At 45.2% G+C, this 7,556-nt stretch overlaps 1 protein-coding gene across 1 annotated transcript in view; it reads right to left on the minus strand.

Moving 5' to 3' along the window:
* The window catches only part of LOC109381319 (probable serine carboxypeptidase CPVL), a 31,915-nt gene extending 25,615 nt beyond the window's left edge, over positions 1-6,300 (minus strand). Inside the window, exon 1 of the mRNA XM_019639865.1 lies at positions 6,034-6,300. The gene's annotated coding sequence lies outside the window, so the exon portion shown is untranslated. The remainder of the gene's footprint in view (positions 1-6,033) is intronic.
* Positions 6,301-7,556: the final 1,256 nt, after the last annotated feature.

The raw sequence follows: 7,556 nt of genomic DNA on the forward strand, positions 1-7,556 counted from the left end.
AGAAAGAGAGAATATGAATGCATACTACATCCCCGAGACAGTGAAAATCAGCTCCCTGGTAATCACTTTCTGATGTTCCCAGCAGAATACTGACAATGTTTCTACATACCCAAGGCCGTACTGCAGCTGCCATATGACTAACAACCCTTTTTTCTGGGCAGTTACTGGTTTCTTATCAATGCGTCCCCAGCTCCACTTTGTTCCTCCCATCTCCTGAACAAAGACTGCTGAGATAGTCAGTTGCTGAACTGCCATGGCTATTGGACAGCGGCCAATCCAACGGGCCCCCTCTTCACTTTTGACCCACTCAGCACAAGGCCAAACCTTTCAGAGGCCTCTCCTATGATGCCCCTGATTCTTTGAGCGTGTGTCTTCCTTTGCTGCAGGTAAGCTGATGAAACTAACTTTGTGTCATTACAAATGTATTCCTGGTAGTCTCTCTTCGGTGGGCTTAACATCCCCTGGAAAGGTGTGCTGAGACCAGTAGAGAAGTTAAGGAGGCCACAAAACAGAGAGAGAAGTGACGAGGACATTTAAGGGCAGCTGAGGGCTCTGTATTATTCTGAGACAAGCAGAGACTCTGCCACAGTCCGTGAATGTACAGAGCTCTCCCCCAAATCAAGAGAATTCTACAAACACTCCAATACTTGGAGAGAAAACAACAACAACAACACTATTTCTAGTTGATTTGTTGATAGCTAATAATATTCTTCCTCAAGAAACCCAGTCAGGAAAAGTTTTCATTTTCAGAATCCGCTACGACCGTACTTTTTCCCTTCTGTCAAATATAAACTCTGCATCATAGCATCCACACAAGCCTCAGAATGAGTTTGTCTTTAACTTTCTATATTTTTTGCCACTCAGCTTTGCTCTAGCCCGGCCTTTCCTATGACAATCACATTTCCGGGTCCTTTCAAACACAGAGGCCCCTCCATGCTCTTTTCCACCTACAGTTTTCTCTCTTTTAACAGAACTCAATTCATTAGAGATTTTCCGGGCATATGCTAACACGTGAGATGCTTTGCCAAAACTTGTAGGGGAGTCAAATATGAGAAAGGGAGACCTGTACAAAACCCAGTAGTTCCAGGCAGACTGGGTGTGTGCTAGAATAAGGCACAAGGAACTCAGTTCTCTAAGGCACTGCCGATCACCGCTGCACTTATTCAGTCCTCGTGGGTGATGACCTCACACCCAATCCAAATCCTCTGCCAGTTGTGCAACTGGCTACTTTAAACTTCAGGAAAGAAGGATGAAGAAAACAGAGCATGGACCTTTTGCCTACCAGAGTCAAGTACAATCCATTCCAGAGCTAATACAATCTTGCTGTCAGCCCCATATCCTATCCCACCCTCTCTCCAGACTCACAATGGAAGGAAAGTAAGGAAAAAGAGGCAAGTGACCTTAGATGTATAAACAAGCAGGGCCATGGGAAAAGCAGAGGACTGATGGAGTAAAACAAACAAGTAAACAAATTAAAAATAGAGCTTTCCTCTAGTCCACTCTAAAAGACATCAGCAGAGGTTTTGAAAGTGTGATCTTAAGAAGACTTAAGGAATGATTGTTAAACTCAGCCTCAGGGGCTGTCATTCTGAGAGAGTTCAAGAAGTTGGGTGGAAATAAGACAGGGCCAGAGGGCAGACACCCCACCAATAATACTCAATTGAGCAATTTTGAGCTGAAAAACCTGCCAAACCAGAGGGACTACAGGAAGGAACCCCCTTGTGCAAACACCTAACACAATGCCCAGCACACAGTAAGCATTTGGCCACAGCTTCAAAACCCTACACCTTTCAACAAAATGCTTCTATTCTGGGTAGAAGCACACTGCTTTTCATTGTTATAGTGACAGAGACATGAGATAATATACATACATATACAAAGGGTGTCAAAAAATGTATACACATTTTAAGGAAAACTGTATTAAAATTGTAATACTCGATATATACCAATAACAAAAGATGAATACAAGTCACATTTGACTTCAGCAATTACAAGAAGGGCTCAACGTGGTTACCATCAGCATCCAGGCACTTCTAATGACGACGAACTACTGCTTGAGTAACGCTGACCAAAGTGTCCACTGTATACATTTTTTTTGGCACCCCCGGAATAAACCTTTACCCAGTACTGCAGAAACAAAAAGGATCGTCCCTGCTCTCACCTTCTAACTGAGGCCTTGGAACAGTCCCTGGCCACAGAGTAGATGCTAAATAATTCTAATTTCTAATAAATTGCCTTGTCAGTGGTAAATTAATATAATAAGATGGGTTTACAGGGCTGAACATTTACTTTTTCAGCACCTAGAGCATGTACTCAAGTATTAAAGTGGGAAGGGAGGGAGGCATTCGGGTTGCTAAATGTTTGGACGAAGGCCTGGTGACCATGCATTGGGAATATGCGTCACACCGGAGGTTTGGTTTGGAAAATACGGCCATCATCAGGATAGGATTTTGTGGTTCCCACATTAAGTAGGTGCTGCCTTCTGAAAAGATAGACAAGTTCATTACATTACCTGGCTTCCTGATATTTGGAAATGGTTTATGCGGCTAAAGACTGTCTATTTTAAGTCGTAGATAAAAAAGCATTTAATTTTCCCCTCTTCCTTCTCCACTCCTACCTTATTCCCCTCACCCTGCCCCGTGCCTCCTATAATGGGAGTAGGAAACGACTCCACTCTACGGGTATGGGTATGCTTTTTAGTCTGTGACTCTTGTAAGTTATCAAGAACTGTGGCTACAATAACACCATAGATAGAACAGTCATTAAAATGCTAACTGATAATTGAACACCAGTGGTTTTTTTTTTCCTGTTCCAAGAACTCTATACATTCAGATTTCCCTCAAGGTCTTGTCCTTTACTTTGTCCATACATTCTCCTTCAACCATCCCTTGATCACTAATTGCTAGTCCAGATAGTTGTTCAGTCCTGACCTTGTTGATGGGCTCTTCACTCTTAGCTGACACCTCCACATGGGTATCCGATTGGTTCCTTAAACTCAACAGAGTCTTAAAACAAGATCTCATCATCGCCTTCGAACTTCCTCCTCCTCTGACTTCTCTATTCTTAATGGCATGCTATCCTTGAAGATACCTGAGCTCTAAAGCCAAGTCCTCATGTCAAATTTCTCACCAAGTCCCACCCTTCTTCCTCTTTCTTGTCTCTGCAATCCATTCTGTCCATGGTTTGACTATGACTGGCCCCAGGACATTTGCAAAACCTCCTAGCTCATCTCTCAGACTTCAGTCCCCCTTCACCCTATTCAGCCTAACCCTAAGGCCAGAAAGAGCTTTCTAGAGCACAAGTCACTCCCCCCTCCTCAAATGCCTTCCGGGATGAAGTACAAGCTTCCTGCCATAAAATTCAATGTCTTCCACAATGGGACTCCAGGATAACCTTCTAGGCCCAGGTCACATAATCCCTGCACAAACTCTATGCTCCAGCCAAATCCAACCCTTCCTTGTTCCCTAACTTTACTCTGCCATTTATGTCTTTACAGATCAGTACAGCTCCAGGCGAACAGTAGGCATTAATCAGTATCAGTTGAATGAGAAGAGAATTGGGGTGGGGGGGGGAGGGGGAGAGTATACACTCTGAAATTCTTTCAACTTTTATTTTCTAAATGTTTAAAAATTTTCATAATCAAACATTGGGAAAAATCCCAGTTAAATGAATATATGGATGAAGGAATGCATCTCTTGAGAGCTGAGTTATCTCCTCCCCGGAGAACCACACAAGTACAAAAAGATAGGTCAAAAGGTCTTTTTGAAAGATGAGTAATGAGTAGGATATGGAGTCCCAAAAGAGAAAGAAGAAAGGCCTTAAGGGATGCCTCAATAAATATTCAGGCCAATAGACAACTGTAGCAATTTAAAGCCACTAACTAGAAGCGGAACAGGGAGTAAAGTTAACAGACAAGACTCAGGAATATCGGAAAGATATGATGCTAAGAATTTGCTTTTTCAGACATAGAGTCAGTCCCCCCACCCACTTCTTGCTCCCCAGGTTCTAGGTCAAATCGATGCAAGAAAAAACGTGGTTTTTTGCTCAAGGCTGTACCTACAATATCTTGGAGGGAGACTCTCAATACTCTGCTTTCGGTTCATTTACACTTAGGAGCCCAGGTTTTATAAAGAAAGCACCTGAATCACTGTCCTACGAACTGAGTCTATTATCACTTAAGTCTTTGAACTTGCAAATACATAGCATAAAAGTTCAAACTCTAGTCCTGGTTTTGGCTAGGACAAAGTTCTTAGCTTTCTGCCCAGCTTACCCCTCTCCCCAGCCAATTTAGATATGAATGAGTCATTCTTCTACTGGCCTCTTTCTAATTATGAGAAACTGCCCTACTTAAGTTCTTTAAAATGTTCTTGGTTCAGCCCGTGAAAACTCCACATTATTAAACCCCTGGGAATGTTAAAGTAATCACATTTGCTCTTTTAGGTGAACTGTATTTCCTATTAAGAATTGTTCATTGCCTATTTGCCTTGGGTCTTAGGGTGTCAATAATTAATGGTTTTGTGATGTTATCTGAGGTGGTAACTAAGTCTGTCTTAGGTCTGTGCATACCAGGGTAGTATTGAACACTTAGGTTTTCCTCTAATAAATCCTATGCTTTCCAGAAACAAAAACAAAGTCCTTAACAAAATACTGTCAGGCTGTTTGCTTCTTGTTTTTATTTTTTCTAGGGGAGTGAACTGGTAAGTCCAGCAGACTGGCTGAACACTCTTCTAAGTCATTTGAACTTCCTGTCAGTCAAAGCCCACTTACTTCCCTGGCTGTAAGATAAGCCTAGTAGAGCCTGACTGTAAATTGGTTTATAAGCTGGATTCATATATGTTGCGGGGCCACATTATGCCCCTCGGAAACAACCAACTCCTATAAAAGAATAAAACCGCTTCTTGCTAAGACACTGGCATTCCATCATAAGGGGTTTCCCATGGGCTTGATTAACCTGGGGCAGAAGTCTAGAAAGCCCCATCAGCCAAAGGGTTTTGACAACTGTACAGACTTTCATATGCCAGCAAAGCCAGTGCAGTCTGCTTTTCCAAAAATGTTTCAATTCCTAGTTTGAACGACTTTCTTAAAAGTTATTTTTCAAGTTAGTAAAATGCATTCTCTTGGGCCTCTTTTTCTCCTTCCATCTCTGTTCTTACTCATCCCACACCAAAAAAAAAAAAGTACAAAGTGATTGTACATTTAGGGGGTGAGGGAAAGCCAAATTAAGTGTCTTCTCACTGGGGAGGGTGGGGCTTTGTAAACTTGAATCATCTGCTCAAGGTGACCAACTAGCAAAAGGCAGAGCTGGGATTTGAATCCGTAAATATGTCAAAGCCCATTTTTTTCCCATGACACCAAGCTGACCTGAAAGGTACTGATGCTTCCATTTCATACACGTCTTTACGTCTCTCTGAGTCCCACTGGCTCCTACCAACTCCCCTGCAAGGACAGCATCCACTTGGCAGGGGGCTGCTTCCGCCCGTCCCATGCCCCTGCTTTTCTCCTAATCTACATTCCAGGAATTAGTCTTTCTGGGGTGCTTTCCCTTCCTCCGTGCAAGCCAAGTCTTTGGTGCGGGATGCTCAAGTCGAAGACACGTTTCACTTCCACTCCTCCACGGCACCCCGAAATCAAAGCATCCCAAAGAAATGTGTGGAGGGAGGAAGGGGATGGGCTCCCGGAGAGTAATGGGGCATCCCACAGCTTCGGGCATCCCTGGAGGGGCTCCTGGACTAGGAGGCGTATCCTGGTCTGAAAGCAGCCCAGGTGCCACCGCCTCTGATTGTGCCAGAAGCCTTCGGGAGTGTTCTCCGGGCTGAGCGCACTCAGAGCCCAGTGCCAAACATCCCAAGTATCCCCACCTGGAAACTCCGAGCCGGCCACGAACACCTGAACCCAATCTTACTCCACGAGGTTCTCCTCCTCCGGTGCGTTAAAGAGGAGGAGACCATCCGCCCTGCGCTCCGTGCGTCCGGAGACGTGGTGAAGACCCGCCCCGGCGAGCGCCCTTATCTTCCTGAGACCCCGCGCACTTACGCAGGGCGTTTGGAGCGTCTTCCCGCTTCACGGTGCGCGCAGTTCCCAGCCAGCCGGTACCCGCAGCGGTTCCCCAGGCAGGGAGAAGTCGCACAGCCTTCCCCTCGCACTTCCCAGTCACACTTCCCTGCAGAACGCGAGCTTTTGAAGGCTCCTCTCGGCCACTCACGTGACCGAGACCTATCAGCCGAAGGTACGTCCCCACCTCACCCTTCCCGCGACCTGGCCGCGCCCAGGCAGCACTCCCCAGCTTGGGAGAAGCCAGCAGCCCCAGCGTGGAACCTTAAAATGAACAGAGAAAGATACGCCGCGGCGTACGTAACTCCGTTCGCTGGTGTTTTGATTTTCTCTCCCACTTTCTAAAAGCTGTTAGCTTAGAGATTTGAGCACTGTATTTTAAAATTATTTCCCTACTCTGGTGCATGCTTGCAAGCCGGTGTTTGCATCTGGAAACCTGGCGGTGTTTTAGTGCCACTTAAAAAACCCCATGTGCATTCATCCATCGTCCACATACCAGTCACGCTAATAATGAGAGACCGCTGAAAGCCAATGTTGTGTTAAGTGCTTTCTCCGCGCTATAGCACTGGAATCTTATAGTAACCTGTTGTGTTCTGTACTATAATTATCCCCCTTCTGAAGATGGGAAAGTGAGGCTTAAAGAGGAGAAGTATCCCATTCAGGGTCACATCTCTTGTAAGTGACCTAAATATGTATTATTAATCACCACCAAGTGCTGGGCACTAAGCCAGACACTGGGGGGAAGACAGACTTAAAAGGTAAGGAGATTGTAAGAGCAAGGGTGTAGGACATAATACAAAATCCCTTCCATGTCTAAGTCCCAAATGCCCTGTGGTTCAGAGATGGCACAGTTACTTAGAACACCCCAGCCAGGCCACCTGGCTTTGAATCCTGGCTGTTTATCTGTTAATATAATACACTAGCTCTGAACCATTGTTTTTAAAGGTGACAAGAAAAAAAAAGTCACTGTGCTCCCATACTCCTTTGCAGATGTGGATTCTGTTTTCCCTCCCCTTGACTCAGGCTGGCAGTGTGACTGGTTTTGACCATTAGAATGTGGGCAAGTGCCAGTTCCATCCCAGGTATCAAAAGGCTTTGCATCTTCTGCTGTGAGATTGCTGCCGTGTGACTGCCACGCCAAGAAGCCAGCGTGGCTCCTAGAGAGTAAGAGGCTCCATGCAGGAGAGCTATAGGCATCCCAGAGACAGCTGCACCAGCTCACTAGGAGCCTGATGAGAGAAGCCTTCACTCCAGTGAGTGCAGCTGCCTGAGCGAGCCCAGGTGAAACCAGCAGCTCAACCACCCACCTGACCCCCCAGTCAGGGGAAAAAAAAAACCAAAATCATTGTTTTAAGCCACATCAGCTTTGGGTAGTTTGTTATGCATCTAAGGCTAACTATAGCACTGACTTTGTGACCTGGAACAAATTACTTAATGACACTGAGTCTCACTTCTCATAAGTACCTACTTTACTGGGTTGTGGTGAGGATTAAATGAGAAGCTGT

This window comes from Hipposideros armiger, unplaced genomic scaffold (genome assembly GCF_001890085.2).
Source record: "Hipposideros armiger isolate ML-2016 unplaced genomic scaffold, ASM189008v1 scaffold_47, whole genome shotgun sequence".
Taxonomy (NCBI): domain Eukaryota; kingdom Metazoa; phylum Chordata; class Mammalia; order Chiroptera; family Hipposideridae; genus Hipposideros; species Hipposideros armiger.